The sequence below is a fragment of the Nuphar pumila genome, chromosome 1 (assembly GCF_984573655.1).
Source record: "Nuphar pumila chromosome 1, dmNupPumi1.hap1.1, whole genome shotgun sequence".
Lineage (NCBI taxonomy): Eukaryota > Viridiplantae > Streptophyta > Magnoliopsida > Nymphaeales > Nymphaeaceae > Nuphar > Nuphar pumila.
In genome coordinates, this window is record NC_143249.1 from 126,306,988 (window position 1) to 126,330,902 (window position 23,915).

The 23,915-nt window shown below is 36.2% G+C and overlaps 1 pseudogene; it reads right to left on the reverse strand.

The window, feature by feature from the left end:
* LOC149849153 (peptidyl-prolyl cis-trans isomerase CYP71 pseudogene) overlaps nt 1-23,541 on the reverse strand; it is a 118,252-nt pseudogene extending 94,711 nt beyond the window's left edge.
* Between the last annotated feature and the right edge of the window lie 374 nt (nt 23,542-23,915).

Below are 23,915 nucleotides of genomic sequence, written 5' to 3' on the forward strand. Positions count from 1 at the left end.
CTGATATTGTTGGATAAATCTAGAAAAGCCAACGTATTTTCATTAACAAAGTTTTCTAGTTTTGCAGGTACATTGAAGACTTTATTTTTCATGTATTTAAATTTCAATAGTGATGTAATTTGTAATTAAACTTTGGAATAAGAATTTACATTTCCTGCTTAGCTTAGGTTGCATTGCATATAGTTTATTTTTTTAAATAATGTTAATGTGTGATGGATGATGATTCATGCATATTCAAACTCACTATGGTCTACACGAATGGCACATGCACTAGCTTCTATGAAGTTTATAAACTTGGTGGAATTTATATTTATGGCCATAGTCAGAATATGAATGATACTTAGATTTATGATCTTCACATTAGCCACATTCAGCCTACACTCTTAGGCTAACTTCAAAATGCACTGCATTTCTCAAAAATACAAAAAGTATTTCTCAATTCCTCAAATCCATATTCATTCATTTCATGCATTTGCCAATTCCAATCTCAATTCAAAGAAGTTCATTTTCTCAAAATCTCCTAAGTCTTATAGCAAAATCAATTTTCCCAAAGACATTGAATTTCAAAGGATATTTCAAGTATTTCCCAAGTTCCAAATTCAAATTTTCTAAGTTAGAATTTCAATTTCCAAGTTTGAATTCAGAGAAACCAAGTCTCTCAGAATCGATTTTCACCAAATGTCAAGAATTCCTCAAAATCGATTTTATTTCTCTCAGAAGTATATTTGAAATCCCAATTCACGATTTTCCAAGATTTACATTTTATATTTCAATCATTCAAAGCAAACATCATGTTTTCAAATATGCATTTTTCTGAAAATTCATAGCACATGCCTGATTCTATGTGCATTTAGAAATTAGAATATGATTTAGACAAGTTGAATAGAGTAGAGCATAAGATTGATCCTTGGTTCAATTACCCCTGTTAAAGGTGGCAGGAACGGTTGAACCTCATACCGACGGACGAGTCCCATTCTACGGAATTTTCCCGCATTTTAAAAACGGAGGCGAGTTATTTTCAAAAATTATTTCAAAGGTCAGTTTGATTTGCAAAAGTTAAAAATTTTGCGATGATAACAGAAAGGAGAGGAGAATTTTTGTCATGAATGCGTTAAGTCAGACTTCAAATACTCGCTTTCACCAAGGATTTCAAGAACATTTTGTCGATTCGTCGTCAAATACTTGTTGATTTCAAAATTTTTATTACACAAGACTTTACCTCAGAATACCTTCCGTATTACTTCCAAAAGGAGTGAAGCTTTTGCAAAAAGGATTCAAAATCCAAATTCTTTCTATTTGCCAACCAAAAGGATGAAGAATAAATCCTCGATATGGCCAGCAAAGAAAATTCAATGTTGTCGCAAAGTCATAAGTGATTGATATTGATTGCAGCTATGGCACATCTTTAAAGACCATTCTTGTTGGCTACACTTCTTTAATCGTCGTTTCATACATTTCATCTTTCTGCATCTGATAACGTTTACCATTACCTATTTTGTAGTTCTTCATTGTTTAACAGCATGTCATTAAGATTTTGTGCATTTTGATTAAGTTTACTTCATGATTTCATTGGCTGCCCAAACATCGGCATTCACTTTGTTTATCGTGCATCATTTCAGTTGTATAGCATCATAACCTCATAGCATTCATTTGCATCACCGATCCCCCCCCCTTTCTTTTCTTTTTCTCTTTTCAATTGGCCGGAGAAATCCTAGACCAGCTTCCTCAACCTCCTGTATGATATTAGTTACATTAGCATAGGATTTTATTGCCATTGGTCTTCTGTTTTGACGTTGCATTTTCATCATCGCATATTTATTCTTTGTCCATCAACAGATTGGCTGTCCACCTGCAACATTATTTTTTTTTATCACTTCAGTCCCACACCTACACCTACACACACTCAACACAACCATTCTATCTACAATCTCGTTCAATATCAACCTGGTCACGTTACATGGTAGTTGGACAGAGATCCTGTTGCCATGGATGTAATTCTCTGCTTCAAAACGACTTTAGTCTGGTTTTATTGGACATGATATAACAGAGAGTTTGGTACATATTAGGTGTTACAAAAGCTCGTGAATGTATGCGAGGGTCTTCTGTCTGGGATACCTTCCTTCGTATAAGATTCTTAGGTGCAGGGTTAGGTAGCAGGGAAGTCGCTAGTGGTGTCGCAGTTGGAAAATAGTTGCCATATTTATGTCCACAAAGTAACCAACCAGTATTCCCAGGAAGAGATGCTTCACGATTTGATTGTGGTATGCTCAATCAGACCTCACCTGGTTATTGATTTTCCCAGTGAAGGTGCATTATTGTTCAAATTTCAAACTGCTGGAGAAGCTACTGCTGCAATAGTCCACATCAGAAGATGAAGCGATACTTGGTGCATGCTCAAGGTTTGGAGAACGCATTAATTGAAAAAAAAAATCTGACAAAATGGATGTTGCTTGGTAGATTTCTCTGCAGATGTTGCAAGATCACGCTTGGATAGTGCAAGATTTGAGCCTATTCCAATACATGATGAGTTTAGAACAAATAGCCCCAAATCTCACAAAACCGTTTGGTTGAGCCATCATATGTCAAAGCAATATTTGGTAGCATAAATGATTATTCTATGTCTAAAATGTTCTCATCTCTAGGTGGAAAATACAACATTACTCAGCAACCCAGAAATTTTCACATAAGTGCTTTTAAAAGACCAGGACAGAGTACCATCAAACACGCTAAGGATTAGCTTGTCTGGTATTGATTCTCCTTTCTTAATGGGTGATGAAATCATTTTTGTATGCAGTCTTGCTATGGGGTGTGTTGAGTCCATTATCAGATTAACAAGGGCAAGTTTTTCCCCAAGATTTTGGTGCTTTGTTGAGTTCAGTGGTGTAGATGCAGCAGCAGTTGCATTGAAGGATATTCAAGGATATCCCAGGTCCTTTAATGTTAATTTCAGTTCAGATATTCCATTCCATCAGGATGAAAGGTAGCTTGTCATGAGGAGCACAAATGCTTCTGGATATGTACAGTCCCGTAGTGACTTCTATTCCTCTGGTTGGGGAAATGCAACAACGCACCAACTTTTCATCTTCATTAGTCATTCTCAACATACCACCTCACATACAATTCCCAGCATCCCAAGTATTATATCCCTTGTCATATATTTCCACCCCTCTACTTACCTGTTACCACAGTACATTATATCATCCCTATCACCTAAATCACATCATCTGCACTTCACAGAGAATTTCAGTGATTGTAGTTTCTTAGGTATACCGTTACAGCACTACACCACCAGTACCTTCATTTTTTTTTTGCTGTAATGGCCATCCCCTGTCACCTGCACATTTCATCATGCTTTTCACAGCACCATCACTCACTTGTGTATATCCCTGCACTTCACATTGCATTACCCACCTGTACATTACCTGCCACAGTCACTCCCTCATTGCTTGCATTTTTCTGCTACCTCACCTAGCATGATTGCCATCACTTCCACTGTCATAGTATTCCTTCATCTACCATTTATTCCCTGTAGCATATTAGCACCTACACACCTTGTCACCTGTTGCTACAGCCCACCACATCTTCAATCCCATATGTAGACTATGCACCTGTATCGCCACTTTCATAGCATAGTGGCTATCCACTATTCATTACATCGCAGCCCAGCCACCATCTATGTTCTTCTACTGTTGTGCTTACAACAGATTCACATTTATTCACCCTACAAGCTTACTCCTTCAGTCCCCCCCCCCCCTTTTTAGTATTTATTACATAGCACTTTACTAACAGCAAGGCACCACCTTGTTGCTCACCTTGTTGTTCACTATTCACAACTACATTTTGAACAATATCCATTCACCCCTAAGCATGTTGCTATATATGCATGCCATGTTCATTCCTTCACAAGCCACACCTTATGCACGGTTGCATCTTCACTTTAATCTCCTGTATACCTGTTACATCATTACCACATCACCCTCCCAATACACAGCATACTTGTTGTTTCCTATAAGCTATACTGTTCACCACCTGTTATATAGCACACTCCACATGCTACATTAATTCCCTTTCACAGTTGCACTTTATTATCAACATTCACTGCATTTTCATTTGCTACCTACTGTTTCAAACCTATTGTAGCACTTATTTGCTGCACTACACTTCATCAGCACCCACTTCCTATATCATCCACCTAGTCACCTCATGCGTGTCACACCTTTCCCCTTTCACTTCTACCTTCTTAGCACCCTTCCAACACCTTACATCCACAGTAGCTACTATGATTTCCTGCACCCTCACATGCACACACACCCCTTTTGCCAAACCTCACTTACATCTCATCTTTTCACTTCTCATTTCATATGCATCTTCATTAGGATGTAGGCTTCCATAAAAAAAAAAAATTATATATGCATTTGCCTATGTATACACCTCTCATATATACATCATGTTCATATAGACATATATAGGCCCTTTGATATATATATATATATATATATATATATATATATATATATATATATATATATATATATTCTAACTCTATTTTGCAGGAAGTGGAAAATGATCTTTTAGCTTAGGAATGTTAACTTCAATTTCAAATTCAGTTTAAAGGTTGTAATAGCTAGATATTAATGAAAAATTTTATTTTCTAGTTTAGATTAGAATGTATGAGCATGCATACTTTCTAGGATTACTTGTTTCATATTATTTTTCCTTTTTATTCCAAAAATCCACCATGGTGAAACACGAATGGCACATGCACCATTCTAATAAAAGGTAATTAATCCTAAGCAAATGATCCACATTGATGGCCATGGTCAAAATGTGGACAATGCTTAGGATTTTTATCTTTTATGGAATAACATTGGATCCACACTGGATCACTTTTCAAAAATCATCATATTTTTCCAAATATTTTCTTCCTTTATCAGAGTTTAACTTAAAATTAACTCAAAATATATATCAATGGCCATAGTCAGGATATATTGAGAGTTAATTTCATTTTAAACTCTATAAAGGCACAAAAATGTATTTTATTCTTCATGTGAATTTAAATACAGATTATTATATAATACATTCAATGACTATAGTCAGGAATGTATTATATCTTCAATCTTGTTTCAATTTATTTAAAGAATGAAATATGATTTTCACTATCCAATTTCAAATTCCTTTTAATTCATTCATCATTTAGGATAGAATTACATCATATCTTCTAATAAATTCAAAAATCCAAGTGATTTTGAGATAAGTTTTCAAAATATCTTTTCAAATCCTTTTTCAATCTCTATTTTCCAATTCAAATTCATCTCTTTCAAAATTCCATCTCAAACTCTCATTTTCTACATTCAAATTCTTTATTTCCATCTTTATTTTAAAATTCAAATCCATTTTCGATCTCCATCTGGATTTCTCAACTCCAGTTCCAACCTTAAATCAAATTCTAGATTTCAATTCCAATTCTATTTTCAAAATCCATTTTCTTTAAAGATTTCAATTCCTTCTTTGAAATTCAAATTCAATTTCAGTTTTTAAATTCAATCTCAAAATCAAGATTCATTTCCAAATTTAAATTCTATTTCTAAATCCAGTTTTCAAATTCTATTTTAAAATCTAAATTCAATTTCAAATTTATATTCAATCTCAATTTCAAGTCCCATTCTTATTTCTAAGTTCTATTTAAATTCTTATCTTCAATATTGAATCTTTCTTCTTCAAAAACAAGCTTAAAGCCATTTTTCAAGTCTTTCTAATTTCAAATACGATTTCAATTTAAGAATTTCAAGTTATCTTTTCAAATTCATTTTAACTTCTAAGTTTTGCATTCAAACCTCAAGATTTCCAAATCAAGTTCAACCTTTTAAAAACATTTCTTCACAATATTTTCAAACTTATTCCAAAACCACTTAGATAATCCTGAAACTTCTGAAATATTCTTTCTTAAAAGCATACATCTCTGCATTTGCATTGCACAAGCATGATTCTTTGTACATTCTTAAACTTAGAATAAATTCTTAGATAATATTTAGGCAAATCAAAAGGCATAAATTCGATCCTTGGTTCGATTACCCCTGGTAAAGGCGCCAGGAATGGTCGAACCCCGTCTCTCAATTTTCTCGCAATATTTCAAAAATGGAGGCGAGTACTTTTTAAAATATTTTTAAAATTTAGGTCAAGTGAGACCTTTGCAAAAGAGTTCCTCTTTCTCTTCTTTCTTCTTTCACTTTCTCTTCTCTCTTCTTTTCTATCTTTTATCTCCCCTTCAAAAAGAGAAATAGAGGCTAGAAAGGAAAAAAGAAGGAAGAGAAGTAACGAGAGAAAAAAATTTTGCAATGATCACACTAGGGCATTTTATATAGCCCAAATTTGGTGTGTTTTCTTTGCCACTAAGCTCGGTCCTAAATCGGCTTAGTAGCAAAGAGGGGCATCTGTAAATATTCCAAATTTTCACTGACCTCCCCGACACTTCCACCAATCATCACTACTAGTTCTCCGAGATTGCCAGAGGGGCAAAATGGTAAATTTTTTAGCCTGGACTCTGCAGAAGTCCAAATTTCATCTCCAGACCCTAAAATTTCCCTATTTTTGGCTCAGAATTCACCTCTAGTTGCGAATTTTCAAAGTCTTATTCATATCAGGGGATTGAAATCTCCAATTCTCCATTCAGAATTGAATTCCCTGAGACATGTCATTGTATATCATCGCATAACAATTCATATCATTTCACTGCACAACATGTCATTTCAAGGTCCAGACTTCTTAGATTTCAATTTTTTCAATCTAGATTTGAACTTCAAACTCTTTTGAAATCAATTTCCAACCCCTAGGTCTTCAAAATTACCACCTTCTTACAAATTTTTTTTTATAATTAGGTCGAATCTTGTTTCTTATTTGCCAAATTAGTATAGGTTTTATGAAAATTTCAAAAAGAAGTTTTGCTTTTTCCCTTTTAGTCTGTGTTTTTGAATTCCAACCAATAAAAAGGTAATGTGGGGTCCACCCTGAGGTGGCGCCATATTAGCCCTTCTTCAGAATTAGGTTTTTATTTTTAGCTTTTGAAAAAACCTAGAAAGGAGGAGCTCCCTCACTCTGAGGTGGCACCTTCTCAAAATTTGAATTCCATGGGGCCCACTCTAAAGTGACACCACCTTGGATCTTCTTTAAAGATAGGTCTTGCTTTTTTAAAATCCTAAAAAAGAGGAGCCGCGCTTTTTGAGGTAGCGCCCCCCCTCCCCAAAAAAAAAAATTTAAATAAATAAAGATATTTTTTTCCAAACAAAAAATGTGGAGCCACCCTGAGGTGGCGCCACATTAGGCTTGCTTTTTATTAGGTTCTAGGTTTCTTAAAAAGACCTAAAAAGTCGGAGCCGCCCCTCTCTGAGGTGGCACCACCCTAGGGCAATTTTTGCCTTTTGCTTTGTTCAAAACCATGTGGAGCCCACCTTGAGATGGTGTGATCATCGCAAAATTTTTCCTCTCTTGTATTCCTTGTCTTCCTTCTCTTTTCCTTTCTAACCTCTATTTCCCTTTTTGAAAGGGAAATAAAAGACAAAAAAGAAGATAAAAGAGAGAAGAGAGAGAGATGAAGTCTTTTGCGAAGGTCTCACTTGACCTTAATTTTGAAAATGTTTCAAAAATTTACTCACCTCTGTTTTGAAATATTTGCGGGAAAATGGGAGAGACGGGATTTGCTCGTCGGTAAGAGGTTCGACCATTCCTGGTGCCTTTACTAAGGGTAATCGAACCAAGGATCGAATTTATGCCTTTTGCTTTGCCTAAATATCATCTAAGAATTTATTCTAAGTCTAGAATGCACAAAAAATCATGCTTGTGCGATGCAAATGCAGAGATGTATGCTTTTGAGAAAATAGTTTAGAAATTTTTGGATTTTTCAAGTGATTCTGAAATAAATTTGATAATGGAGTGAAGAAATGATTCAGAGGGTTGAAATTGGTTTGAAGAAGTTAGACTTTGAATCTAACTTGAGATTTGAAATAGATCTGGAAGAAGACTTGAAGTTCCAAGTCTTGGAGTGATGAGAATTTTTGGAAAGATAAGTCTTCAAATGATTGGAAAAGGAATTTAGAGTTGGAATTTTGAAATAAGAATGAATTTTCAAAGTCATAATGGACTTTGAATTTGGATCGATTTTCAAGAATCAATTTTGAAAAGAAAATTTTGAATTTCAAGACCTAAAACTGGAATTGAATTTGAATTCAGATTTTGAGAAATAGATTTGAAATCTAGAATGGAATTTTGGTCTTAAATCTGGAATGGGTTTTTGATCTAAAATCTGGCGTCCAAGATGGAACTGAATCTAGAATCTGGAATCCTAAATGGAATTTGGATCTGAAGTCTGGAATCCAAGATGGAGTTGAATCCAAAATCTGGAATCCTAAATGAAATTGGATTCGAAGTCTAGAATCCAAAATGGAATTAAATCCAGAATCTGGAATCCTAAATGGAATTGGATCCGAAGTCTGAAATCCTAAATGGAATTTGGATCCGAAGTCTGGAATCCAAGATGGAGTTGAATCCAAAATCTGGAATTCTAGATGGAATTGAATCCGAAAATCTAGATCCAAAAAATAGAGTTGGATCCGAAGTCTGGAATCCAAGATGGAGTTGAATCCAAAATCTGGAATCCTAAGTGGAATTGGATCCAAAAAATGGAGTTGAATCCGAAATCTAGAATCCTAAATGAAATTGGATTCGAAGTCTGGAATCCATGATAGAGTTGGATTTGAAAATCTAAATCCGAGGTGGAATTGGCTTTTAAATCTAGAATCCAAGATGGAATTGGATTTTGAAAATCCAAATGGGACTTGTTAATGGATCTGGATTTTGGAAATCCAGATTTGAATTTAAAACTTAGGAAAAATTGAATTTTGAGATTCAGAATCAATCTCAAAACTTTGATTTTAAATTGAGAATCAAGACTCAATGAAAAATAAAGGATAAACTTGATTTAAAGCTTGAGTTTTGAAATCAGAAGATGAATCAGGAATTGAACTTTGAAAATTGGATCCAAAATGCTAAATTGAATTTGAATTTGAATTTGAATCTTGGAAATGAATTTGGAATTTCAAAGTTGAATTGAACTTTGAAATTTGATTTAAATTGGAAATTGAATTTTGAATATAAAATGAATTAGAAATTTCAAAGTCAATTTGGACTTTGAAGTAGAATTTTGAGAAAAGAAAGAAGAATTTGAATTTATAAGAATTGAAGATTGATTTGAGAAGTGAAGAAGATAGTTGAAGAATCATCTTAAGATCACTTAGATTTTGAAAAAGAATGTTTTGAAAATATGATATAATTCTATCCCGAATGATGAATGAAAAAGAATTTGAAGTTTGGTTTTGAAAAGAATATTTCATTTTTTAAATGAATTGAAATAGGATTGAAGATATAATACATTCCTGACTATGGTCATTGAATGCATTATATAATAATCTATATTTAAATTCTGGTGAATAATGAAACATATTTTGGTCCTTTTATAGAGTTTAAAATGAAATTAACTCTCAATATATCCTGACTATGGCCATTGATATATACTTTCAATTAACTTTAAGTTAGACTTTAATAAAAGAGGAAAATATTTAAAAATATGATGATTTTTTAAAACGATCCAGTGTGGATCCAATATTATTCCATAAAAGATGAAAACCATAAGTTTTGTTCACACCCTGACTATGGTCATTGATGCAAATCATCAACTTAGAATTTGATCACCTTTTATAAAATGGTGCGCGTGCCATTCGTGTTTCCATTTGTGAAGTTTTCTAAGATATGTATGTTCATACATTCTAATCTAATGCTTAAAATGTAGAAATTGTCATTATAGTCTAGCTATTACATTATTCAGAGGAATTGGAGTTACATTAAAAAAAGAAAAAAAGAAAAATGATACTCTTTGCACATTTCCTGCAAAAATCAAGTGTTAGTATAAAGTAGAAAATGTATATGGAAAAGAAAATAACACTTTATATATAAGATGAAGAATGCACATGAGATGTATAGGGTTAACTGTATACATGTGGGAATGGATCTATCTAGATGTACATGAGAATGTATATGAAGAAATATACCTAAAGGCACATATATATATACATGTTTTCATAAGAAAAGAATAGGGGACTTTCACAGTTGTGTGAGATCAGTGAATTGGATTCATAGGTTTTACTGAGATGCTGGACCTACATACTACTGAACTTACACAAACTTAGTAAAAATATGGCAGGTACAGGGTTTCAGCAAGTCTGATTTGCAATTGGCATGCGAGGGGCAATGCATGAAGCAAGCGCAGGAGATAGACAAACCTAAATAGTGTCATTTGCAGGTGGCAACTGCAAATGGCTGTGGTGGATGCAGCTGATGATATGACTATGCAAGTGGAGTGCTACAGTGGTGATTGTGAAGGTTCAAAATGAGTGCAAAGTAGTGTCATGCACCTACAGTGCACAGTGAGTATGTGATGGATGATGCTGGGGTATGTTGAGCTTAAATAAACTCTTATAACTGATATTGTAGTAATGAAAGAGGGGCCAAACACCAATGGGAATGAAAACATGAGTGCCTAATGCAAAGAATTTGGCAAAATCACCTTCTAGTGATCTCAGGATACATCAGTTGACGTAATGATGTCGGAGAGAATCCATTCATCATGAAATGCAATTAAGAGAGATATATAGCACATTCAATGGCAGACCGACGTATGAACAACAACACAAAGAAAATCTATACCCGAATTTTGACCCAGCAATAAATTATCTAAACTATGACGAAGCTAAGTAAATGGTACAGAGATGATTGTATTGATCCTATCAAAACCGAAGTCTAGACAGCAACTCTTGGCTCTCTGGTGGTCGCACCTTCAGGTCCTATGGCAAGATTCACATATTGTAACTCTGACTCACTAGTTCTCAGCATTCCTTTGATTACCGCCACATCAATTCCTATTGCCCTACTGAATTGCTAATATTTACAGCAAGTAATCGAAGTCAGGAATTGGAAAATATTTTTGGCACAGGGATTGCACCAGAACCTTAAACGATTGATTGGAGCTGGATTGGGTCTTGGCTAGGTTGCTTGATAAACCTAAAACAAAATCAGATCTACCTATGTATTGAACTTGACACACAGGTGGGGTTATGAAGGGGTGAGTGATAGAATCTGTATAGAAAAAGAATGACACTGGAAATGCAAATGTAAGCCTGCAAATGAATCTATTGCTGTAGGCTGCCACAGGGTAGGGCATCAATGCTTATGAAAAAAAATGAATGTTGTACATGAATTGTAGCAGTGGTAGATAGTGACAATATGGGTTGCAAAATGGTCGAACATATGCTGCAAATGTGCTGGAGTGAGTTGCTATGACAAAATATAAAACAATACAATGTTTACAGAAAAAAAAAATCCTTAAATGAGTTTGAGCATGAAACAGGATGCTTGATTTGCTTGACAGAAGACAGATAAAGAGCATGATTGAATATGAGATATCCTTGCCCATCAATATTTCAACTCTATATTATCACACTAACACAACTACGTGAATGTAAGGATGCACTAAGTCAAACACTTACCCGGGGAACAACCACTAATTGAAATAAGAAAAGGGAATCACAATAAAAAAAAATTAAAACCAGAACGAAAATGCAAACCAAAAACAAATCAACAAATAAAGTAAAATGAACAAAAAAAAAGAGAACACGAATTAGATAATCATCCGTGAACAGATGACGGGAAAATCAAGTATGAACAAGTATTCAATCGAAAAATAAGAGAAACTCAGTAAACACAAGGGATTGTTGGAATAAATATTCTGTTATTGTTGCAAGGGGTGCGTTGAAGTTGTTATGAGCAACCCACCATCACCCATAGTGCGTTAATGGGGTTAAAAAAAAAACAGGAAAAATGAAAGAGAAACCGGAAAAATCAAAAGGGAAAAAGGTGAAATAAATGCAGAGATAGAATTCAAAACCCAGATGGATCGGCGATGCCATTGCGAGGCATCGTCGATCCTCAGTATGTAAGGAAAGACCAAACCGAAAATCTACCATAAGCTTGAAACAGAGATGGATATTGGAAACTAGAAGGCAGATAAAGAAATATGTGCAACCAGATAATGACGGTAAGAACATAAGAAACTGAATTCTAAAGAGGCGTTAAAATTATTATGAGAAACCAGAAAAAAAAAACTCAGAGATACAGGGGGGGGGATCTTACCTTGTTTGCAAGAGTTTCTGAAGGCTGAAGCGAGAGAAGACCACGACCCTGCTGCAGAACTCAGCTTCCTTCTGTTTGTTTGCTGGGACTCTGAAAGTGGGGGGGTTTCTTAGGAAGGTTGGCAAGTAAGAATGGAGAAGATGGAAGGGGGAGAAGCATAAGAGGGTAACGAAGTGAATACTTGATTATCGGGCTTCCCCCCCTTGTGCCCCTTTTATGGAAGGGGTGGAAGGATCGGGAAGGGAAGACGGTTGGAGATCGATGGCTCATCTGTGGAATGGTGATGATCAGAGGGTAGATGAAGAAGGATGCACATGGGGGTTGGCGATGGAGGGTTCGGGCGAGAGAGAGAGATGATCGGAGAGAGAGAGAAAAGAGAGGTCGGGCAAGCTCTATCGTTCGCCATAGAGTGCCGTTAGGGTAAAGAGAAAATTTTTATTAAAAAGGGCTTTTTCGAAAGTTTTCTCAAAAGGGTTTTTTTTTCAAAACCATTTTTTTTTGTAATTTTCTTCGTTATTTCTCATTTTTGTTCTTTTTTATTGTAATTTATATATATATATATATATATATTGGTGCTTTTGGAATAAAATTCTAAAATCTAGGCAAAATAAGGGATTTAAAAACTATTTTTGTATTTTTGAGAAATATTTACAGAAAGAGAAAAAGTTTTGAAATTTTCTTAGACAACGGGTTTAGATGTGGATGGATTGATCTGAGCCTATCAAAAATTATTTTGACATTTTTGTAAATTTGGTTCGAAATTAAATAACGAGGCTCAAATTTGGATTTTGATACTGGATCTGGATCCGAAATTGAGTCAGATAGAAAATTGATTTGATTCCTGTAAATCCGAGAAATAAACTGGAATTTTGAGTGAAAATGACTCAATTATTCAGGAAACGGGGGCCAAGGGCAAAAGCGGAATATTTAAAAAAAATTGAAAAATTTGGGGTGTTTACACCCGGGCGCTTAGATTATAAAAAGAAGGGAAGGAATCTTGAAAACTCCTATTATCAAGTCCTAAAGAGGGATGAAAACGGTGTCAGGATGCGTCAAACCGAACATCGAACTCTCATTTTCTGCCGAGATAGCTAGAAAATGTTGTTAAAATGTTGAAAATTATTGTTGATTCAAAATAATTGAAAATGATGCACATTGGTGCAAAAATATTTCCTCTTTTCTACCTGAGGTATTACCTTCAATCGGGTTAACTTCGTAGAATCAAGATTCAAATTCGAATTGCTTGCGATTGGCTTTCTTCAAGGAAGTAATTTTCCTTGATATGAACATGAAAGAAAGAATTAACATTGTGGAAACAAATGGTGAAAAAATATTGATAATAGAATTTCACAAAGTCAAAGAAAATTCTTGGCAGAATTGGCAGTTTGATATCTTGGGGCTTTCTCATGATTATCTTTTCACACTCTTTTGAGCTCTCTTGGGTTTTGGGGGAGAAGCTTATTACATCATTCTTCATTTTGGGAAGGGTATGTCACAAACTCCTTCAACTTGGAGATGTTCTGAGCCTTCTTTGTTTCAGGACATATACTGATGGTATTGGCTCATTGGTCGGAAGTTTCTCGAGGATAGCAGAAATCAGATATCTTTTAGGGATTGTTGGGAGGTTCATCGCATTCGCCTTCAACTTGATGGTGCTCTAAACTTTCCCTGGAAGGATCTGTCACAAACTCTTTCATCTTGGAGATGATCCAAATCTTCTTTGGTCCCGGGGATCTAACTCATCCACCAGTCTTCAACTTGACGATGATTGAGAGATCCCTTTTGCAGAAATTTGATTACAGCTTAAATGACTGAGAAGATATGGATTGAGTGAATTCTTTTTATCGCTCAAGATATTTCCACTGCCTCATTTTTATAAGAATTGTCTTTAAAGATATGCCATAACTACTGTCAATATCAATCACTTATGGCTTTACGACAATATTGAATTTTCTTTGCTTGGCCATATCGAGGGTTTATCCTTCATTCATTTGGTTGGCTAGTAGAAAGAATTTAAATTTTGAATCCTTCTTCGCAAAAGTTTTGCTCTTTTAGAAATAATACTGAAGGTAATCTGAGGTAAAGATTTGTGCAATAAAGATTTTGAAATCAACAAGTGTTTGATGACAAATTGATAGGATGTTCCCGAAATCCTTGATGAAAGCGAGCATCTGAAGTCTGATTTAACGCTTTCATGACAAAAATTCTCTTCTCCTTTCCCCAAAGGAGAAGATTCAGGCTTAGCCCTTACGTGAATGGAAAATTGGAAATACTCCTCTCTTCCCTTAAGAGGAGGTGTTTGCAAAATAAACTTTCGAAGAGAAATTAAGCTTTCGTCAAAGCTCCCTAATGTTAGGCTTCTCTTATGGAAAGGGGGCCGAAAGAAGTGAGGTCGATAGTTGGGTCATGAGGGAGCGAGTCCATCACACTCTCCCTAAAAGGAGGGTCCTTCATGACGAGATGGCCTAGTATGAAAATTGGGGGGGGGGGGGGGGGGGGGCACAAGGAAAGCGAGTCTCCGTCGAGTCTCTCCCTATAAAAAGGGTTCCTTGTGTGAAATTGGAAGATTGTTTTGCAAACAGTTCACAAAGACACGAGTCCCTTCAACTTTCCCTAAAAAGGGGCTAAGTGAACAAAGAGTGATAGCATGCGAAAAGAACGAGCTCCCTCGAACTCTCCCTATAAAAAGGGTCTCTCGCAAGAGAATGATTGAAATTGGATTTTGAGCCAATTGGTGGAATGAATCTGACGCAAAGGTTGAATCATGCATGACCATGATTGGCGAGTGTGACCCATGGGTCCGAATGATTAAGATAGAATTGATAATCCGAAGGTTTGACATCGGTTGACCTGGCGGTTAAAATTTGGAATTGGTTAACTCGAGGGTCGAAATTGAGATTTGAATGACCCTAAGGGTCGAACTTTGGAATTGGTTGACCTGGCGGTCAAAATTTAGAATTGGTTGACCCGAGGGTCGAAATTGGGAATTGGAAATCGAGTGACCCGAATGTCGAAATGGGAAAATTGGAAATTGGGTGACCCAAAGGTCGAAATTGGAAATTGGATGTTGGCAGTTGAGTGACCTGAAGGTTGAAACTGAGAATTGAGTGACCCGAAGGTCAAAATTGAGAATTGAATGACCCGAAGGTCAAAATTGAAATTGAATTTTGATGAGAGTTTTGTATGAAGACTGAACCTGAGAGATCAACTAATGCGATCGATAGGCAGGATACTAACATGAGGATTAGATTTTGGAAGAGTACCAATATTGAGCACTGGATTTTGAAAATGTACCAGTACGAGCACTGGATTTTGAAAATGTGCCAATGCTAATGACTGACTGGCACTTTCATGATTTTTGAGAATTGTGATGGGACTGATTGCCAGAATCTCGAGATTATCTTTTATCCCGAGTGGGCAAGTCAACATTGATCCATGTATTTGAACGCAAATGAATATGAATAGATGCAAATTAATGCTCATGAGTACACCTGTGTGCAAAATGAGAGGTTTTGTCTATCCTGCCTGCATATAGGACATTTTTGGATAGAGATAAAAAATTAAAATGCTCAGTGTAACTGGGAAAGAGAAATTTGATCAATATTGAGGGAAATAGGAGATTACAAAGGGAAGAATAGGTGCTTCAAGCATAGAACTTTTTCAACTGTCTGACATTGATGGGATCTGGTAATTCTACCCCATCGGCATTGATGAGCCGATATGAATTGCGGGGTAACACTTCTTTGATGACGTATGGACCTTCCCAATTTGGTGACCATTTGCCACCTAAACGATGCTTGAGATAAGTTGTGGATCTAAGCACTAGATCATTGACTCGGAATCTCTTTTTAATGACAGATTTTGTATATTGTCTGGCTGTCCTTTAGTGATAGGATTGCGCGTGCTCTGATGCTTTTAGCCTTCTTTCATCGAGCAAGTCAAGTTGTACCAGTCGTTGTTGCTAATCATGATCGAGAGGTAACTCTAGAAGTGATGTGAACTTTAGAGCGAGTTTCTGAACATGCAGGGGCAATATTACTTTTGTTCCATAGACTAATTCTGATGGAGTAGCATTAGTTGGGGTGCGGATGGTGGTCCTGTATGCCCATAGTGCATCATGGATCTTCTCATGCCAGTCATGGCCTGTTTCCACTGCTCGCTCCAAGATACGAATTAGAATCTTGTTGGTGGCTTCTGCCTAACCATTCCCTTGAGGGTAGTAAGGAGCGGAGAAATGATGATGAATCTTGAATTTTGAGCAGAAAGTTTTCATTCTTTCATTCTTGAAATGACTGTCATTGTCTGACACGATGTCGTGTGGTATGCCAAAATGACAAAGGATATTTTTGTGGATAAATGAAAGTACGTGTCGACCTTCTAATGTACGGAGAGTGACAGCTTCCGCGCATTTGGTAAAATATTATGTTGCAGCCAGAAAGTATTTGTGGCCATTTGAAGAAGAAGGAGTGATGGGACCTACGACATCAAAGGCCCACATAGAAAATGGCCATTGGGAAGCGACTAATTGCAAATATGCAGCTGGTGCGTGAATAGCTGGTGCATGTATCTGACATTGCACACACTTCTTTACAAAGCGATAGCAATCTTGTTGCATAGTCTTTCAATAATATCCTGCTCGGATGATTTGCTTGACAAGGGTTTGGTATCCGACATGGCCACCACAAATGCCTTCGTGTGCTTCCCGCATGACTTCTTTGGCTTCATCTTCATCTAAGCATCTGGAATATTCAGAACTGAATCCACGATGATAGAAAACATTAGCAAGGATGAAATAGCAAGTAGACATACGCTGAATCGCTTGCTGCTCTCTCTTCGAGAGTTCTGGAGAAAATTTATCAGTTTTTATGAAATTTTTGATATTGTAATATCAGGGCTTCTTCTTTTGCTCAGTCTGGTTTACTTGTTCCATTGAGAGGAAGGCAGGTTGATCAAGTCTGCTAATTTCAAAAGAGCGACAGGATTCTCTATTTTTTAACGCCATAATGGAGCCGAGGTTAGCTAAACTGTTTCCAACTTGATTGAAGTCTCTCTTGATATGAAAAAGTTGAAACTCCTCAAAATTGCTGGCAAGAGCTGAAACTATCTTTTGATAGGAAAGCAATTTTTGATATTTTACTTGTCATTTTGCTTGAACTTGATTGACGACGAGCAATGAGTCGCCATAAGCGTGTACTTTCTTGACATTGAAGTTTTGTAGAATTTTTAGGCCTTGTATCAAAGCTTCATACTCAGCCATATTGTGAGTGCATTGAAAATCCAATTTGAGAGAAAAAGGGATCATCACCTTCTCAGGCGTGATCAGTAAGATCCCGATTCTTATTTCTGTTATGTTTTTAGAACCATCGAAGAATAAACTCCAGAGTGGAGCTTGTTGGATATTGCATATCTGCTCATCGGGGAAGTCATATTCGGCTTTCACTTCTTCTGTTAAAGGAAAGTCGGCCAATTGATCTGCAATTGCTTGGCCTTTGATTGATTGTTGTGAGACATATTCCAAGTCATATTGCATTAGTAGGACTTGTCACTTGGCGATCCGTCCGCTGAGAAAGGGTTGCTCGAGAATGTACTTGAGAGGATTTAATTTTGACAGGATCTTAACTTCAGATGTCAGCAAGTAGTGCCTCAACTTCTGATACATCCAGACCAAGGCTAGGCAGGTCTTCTCTATTTGAGAGTATTTCTTCTCATAGTCGATGAAAGTCTTACTCACGTAATAGGTGGCATGCTTGATCAGGCTGCCTTCTTTATATTGTGCTAGGAATACACCACAGGCAACTTGATTAACTGAGATGTAGAGCAAAAGAGGTTTCCCCAATTCTGGCGGCTTCAAGACAAGAGGATTGAGAAGATACTTCTTGATACGTTTGAACGATTGCTGACACTCTGGTCCTCATTCGAACTTTACTCCTTTTCTGAGTAGATGATTAAAAGGCTCGCATCTCATGGCCAAATTGGATATAAAACGTTGAATTGATTGCATGTGTCTCTGAAGGCTACGCAACTCTTTGAGATTAGTCAGAGGTGGCATGTTGATGATTGCTTTGGCTTTAGCGGGATTTACTTCTATCCCTTTCTTGCTAACCAGAAATCCTAATAACTTGCTTGACTCAACTCCAAAAATATATTTTTGGGGGTTAAGCCTCAGCTTGTAAAGAATGAGCCGCTTAAAAACTTAATCGAGAGCTACAAGGTGATCTTCCTCCTCTTTGGACTTCATGAGGATATCATCGACATATGCGTCCATGATTTTATGCATCTGGTCGTGAAAAATGACGGCCATTACGCGCTGATATGTTGCTCCAGCATTCTTGAGCCCGAACGGCATAACTGTATAACAGAAAGTGCCCCTGTTATCATCGTAAATTTTTTTCCTTTCCTGCAGGAGAGAGGGGAAACATTTCGCGAGTCAAACTCGACCAAAGTTTGAAAATTGTTTTGAAAATACTTACCTCCATTTTGAAAATAGCAGGAAAATCCGTAGGATGGGGCTCGCCTGTCGGTACAAGGTTCGACCGTTTCTGGCGCCTTTACTAGGGGTAATCGAACCAAGGATCAAAGAGTGTTTAGATTAACTTAATTACCAAAATTGATGTTCTATCCTAAATGCACATAGAATTCAAGCATGTGCCATGAAATTTTGTAAAATGCACGTTGAGAAATATGATGTATGCTTTTGTAAATATTCTGGAAAATGGAAGAGAAATATTTCAGAGGAAAGGGGAATCGATTTCTGAGAGAAACCCTAATAATTTTGATAATCTTGAGAAAACTTTGAAGACTTAAGGAAAATGTACTTTGGGAAATCATGAATGAATGAAAATCCTGGGAAAAAGGGAAGGAATTTTGAGAAATTTTAACCATAAGAAAGCAAATAATTCTGAGAAGAAATACCTTTTTAGAATTCTCAACTTGAAAATCGACCTTTTTGTTTGTTTTTGAGAAACCACTGAAAACACATGGCAAATCCTTGGGAAAATGAAATCCAGCCTTTTGAAAGAAATGGAAGTTCTGAGAATTCCGAACTTGAGGATTTGAAAATCGATTTTGGCTCTTGGAAATTTATGAGGAATCCTTTTGAGAATCTTGGAGAGGATTGAAATTTTAAGGAATCTCAGGGTATCCTTGAGAAATCGATTTTCTTAAAATGGGATTTTCTTGAGAAAAACAAAAAGAGATGCATATAATCTCATGATGCAGACTAACTTAAATGGATGAATGCACTTTTATGAAGATACTCAGGAAATCTTTGAGGGACTCATTGGAAAATGTGCATTTTAGAATTAAATCAAGGTAAATCCTTTACATATTCTGACTATGGTCGTAAATATGTTTGGAATTTTACTTGTTTAATCCCAAAACATTTTAAAAAAATGGGAAATATGCTATGACTTTTGAAAGTAGCCTAATAGTGTAGGCTGAGTGTGGCTAATAGGAAGATGTTGAATCTGGGTCTTGTCCGTATTCTGACTATGGCCATAAATACGGACTCCACCGAGTTCATCAACTCTCTAAGAGTTGGTGCACGTGCCATTCGTGTTCAGCCATGGTGATTTTCAAAGAAAGTGCATGATTCATATATCAGGATATTATAGAAAAATAAACTATATGATATGCATCCTATTCTAAGCATAAAAGTAACTCTTATTCCAATATCATTTTACATTTACATTACTGAAATAAAAAGAATGAAATAAGAAATTGAACTCCTTCTCTCGAATGTCCCTGCAAAACTCAAAGTTGGGTTAGTGTAGATATGTTGGTTTTTCCAGAATTTTCCAATAATATCCAAAAATTATCGGATTTACTTGGATATAAACCCAATCTGATGCTTCCTCGATATGAATATGATTTGAAATCATAAAAATATCAAAAAATAAGGTAATAAAGATTTGAAATTCAGAATTGTGGTCAAAATGACCAAAATAGCCCTAACAACGAGGTTATACTTTTGAAAATTAGGGTTTTTGAAGGGATTTTGATAAATTTTTGGGAATTTTGAAATTCAAAGTGAACCAAATGATGATGAAATTGATGACGGGATATGATGACATGCGGCTAAACATGATGGGACTATAAAATTAGAAATAATATTGAAATTTTGGCAGTAATAGTGAATTTCACTTATTTTTCGCCTGGGTCAGGGTCCTGCTGGAGTCCTATTTTGATGATAAGATTAAGCTGAATATCAAATGACCTTCAAATCATGCCAAATTCAACATAGAACGTCCCTCTACTCTTAGGAACAGAATAGGAAAAAAAATGCATGAAATTGTATCATCTAAATGCAAAATTTTGAATAAAATTCTAAAACATGTAAATTTTGCCTGCGGGCGCGAACCAAATACAGCGTTTAAACATAATAGCAAAGCAATCCACCATAGAAATGTCTGATATTTTGTAGACTACTAACATATATAAAAATGAACAACTTTGGCTTTTACAGCCCAAGATTTGATCTATAGTGAGTTAGGTAGTAGGGATCCAGTTCTGATACGCAAGAATTCAACAGGATTTTCTATAAAAATAGATGAAAAATAGTAATATGCCACCAAAATTTTCGAAAATTTAAGAGGATACTACTGTCATACAGACGAACAACTTCATGTTTACAAATTTAGCATTTTACCAGACTAGCAGAAAAATTAAAATACGATAAAAGGTACATAAATCAGAGAGTCAGGAATGAATGCCGAAAATGCAGACTTACTTTAAAATTACTGAAAGGACTAAATCTATTCTAAAAATTATAAAAATTCAGACTAAAATAGTCAACATCCCAAACATGAAATTCCTCTTTTACAGACCCAGATTTTGAGTTATACCCAGGGAGAAACAATCGACTCAAGTTGATCCAGAGTTTCAAGAGCTCATACCAGGCTCTGACACGTGTCATCTGGTCTTAGATTTTTGGCAGGTAGTAAAATATTTTGGAAAAATCTTATAAAATCAGATTAAATACTAGATTCAATCTTGAGGCTGCTGCATTTTTTGGATCAGTAATCGGATCTCCCATGAGAGAGATCTCGATTTTACAATTTGGGACCCAACATGCTTAACATTTTTCGGGTCTTAAAACCCGGTTCAGTGTTTTGGATTTTGAATAAAGCAAATAAGTTCAAATGATTCCATATTTTTTGCAAGATATCAAGAACAATTATTTGCCCATTATATGATTTTTTGGGGATTTTTTGAATAAAATACAAACATTGAATAACGTGTGGACTGACTGCAAAAATCAGACTATCATAGAAGTTAAAACGAAACAATAATACTTGCATGGTATGCTAAACTGAATTATAAAAATACTAGTAAGATGCATCTAACACTAAAATCAGAATGATGATGATAATATGATGCAGATGAATCAAGGAGACATCCATTTGGTTTGATGTCTACCATTGGGAAAGGGGGTTCGGTCCATTGGTTTGGACGAATCACCCTTCTACTTGGTTCCTGGAATAGAAGCTCACATGGTGAGTTCATACCCTTCACGAATCTGGATTTTCATTCATACTCACAGCCATTGTTCTCAACAAATTCGCATTTCGTTATGAAAATAGGAAACTATCAAGGTGAATGGTATTTACCTTGGTATTGGTAGTGGCGATGGAGGTCGGTCTTTTGGTACTCGGCTATCACCCAGCTGCTAGGTTGAAGGAAGGAAGATGTAGGTCGACCCTCTGCAAGGCTTTGCTGCTATCTGGAGATTCTGCTGCTCCTTAAGGGTTTGATAGAAGGTGGAAGGAAGAAGGAGGAAACCAAAAGGGCCTGTGGTAGGAGAGAGAAAGAGGAGGGAGAGTCAAGAGCAAATCCTGGATGCCTTAGGTGGCTAGAGAATCTTCAGCAAAGTAATGGATGATGGATGATCCTTGATGATGCCTGGAGAGGTCGGCTAGGGGGGATCTTTAAAGGAAGTGACTACCAGTTAGGAAAAGCAAAGAGTGAATTTGTTTTTCCTAACTTTTAGGAAAAGCAGAGGGGGGGCGAGTTTGGCGCTTTTCAAAAAAAATTAAAATTTTGTTTTGCTTTTTTTAAAGGGGTTCTCCATGTGGTGCCACCTCAAGGTGGGGCCCCACTTTGTTTATTCAATAAAATGAAAGAAAATAAATAAAATAAAAGGAAGGCTTTGGAGAGGCGCACCTCAAGGGGGGCGATTTTACTTTTTGACAATTTTTGAATTTTTGGTTTTACTTTTTCTAAAACCTAGCTAAAGTACCTAGCTTTAAGGAAGTTAGAAAGTGGCGATTTTGCTTTTTGAAAACTTTTTCAAAACCTAGCTGATTTCAAGGGAGTTCAATTGGGGCGCCATATGTGAACACCCCAAAATTTTCAAAATTTTGTAAATATTCCCTTTTTGCCCTTAACCCCCATTTTCTGAATAATTCAGTCAGTTTCAATCTAAAATCCAGTTTATTTCTCGGATTTACTGGAATCAAATCCATTTTCTATATCTGACTCGATTTTGGATCTGGACCCCGTGTTAAAATCCAAATCTGAGCTTCGTTATCCATTTTTTTAAAAATTTACAAAAGTGACAAAAATAGGTTTTTGAAAGACTCAAACAGTCCATCCAGTGTCCATTTTGATCCACTATCCTATAGTTTTCGATTTGAGGTTCAAAACTCGAATATTTCCTCAAAATCTGGATCAAAACCCATTTTCTGAGGAAATTTCAAAAATTCAAAATCTGAATTCTCAGAAAACCCCTCTTTTATAAATATTTAAAAAAAAAACAAAAAAATTAGTTTTAAATCTCTTGTTTTCCCATAGTTTCAGAGTTTGGTTTCAAAAATACAAAAAAATATACAGAAAATATAAAGAAAAAAAGTGGGAAAGAATCAAAATAGAAAAGAAAAGTATAAAAGATCGGTCTAGAGACCCCTTTTAGGTTGTAAAAACTCCTTTTAGAAAAATTTCTTTTAAAGGAACCCTGTTTTTGAAAAATCAAAAAAATCACAACGGCTTTCACCTTCCCGCTTCACGAACTCCCTCTCGCTCTCTCTCCCTACGAACCGTTTCTCCATCGCCTTCCTTATCCGCCTCTTCCTTCATGGATGACCATAGATCCCCAACCACCGTACGCCTCTTCCCTCCATCTACTTCTTCAGCAGATCGCCCGTCCATTTTCAACATCCTTCCACCTTTGTCTTCGTCTCCCCGTTCATCTCCAACGAACCGCCGCCCCCTCTTCCAGATCCTTCTTCCGTCTCCTATATAAGTAACCATAGGGGAAGGCTAAAGAATCGACTATTCACCTGATCCATTAGCGCCATCATCCTTCACCATCGATCATTCCCGCATAGCTTTTCTCCTTATCCTCCTCCCTTCTGCTCCCGTCTTCCGGAGTCCCTACAAGCAAAGTGAAGCTATCAGACTTCTCTCTGGTCTCCCCTGAAGGAGAATCAACCTCTTCCTTCCCTCAGAATCCTCTGTAAACAAGGTAAGAATCTCCCAACTTCGCTTCTTTCTTGTGGTTTCCTCGAGTTTTTCCTTTTTTTTCTTTTTTTTTTCATCCCCATTTAAAGCACCACGGCAACACTGATTTGCCTTTAGCAAATCAGCCTGCCTTTCGTGCAACAGCAACGGAATGATTGTTCCAACATTCCTTTTAGTTTCTACCCCATTTATGCTACGAATTTTGGGCTCAAGCTGTCGGATTA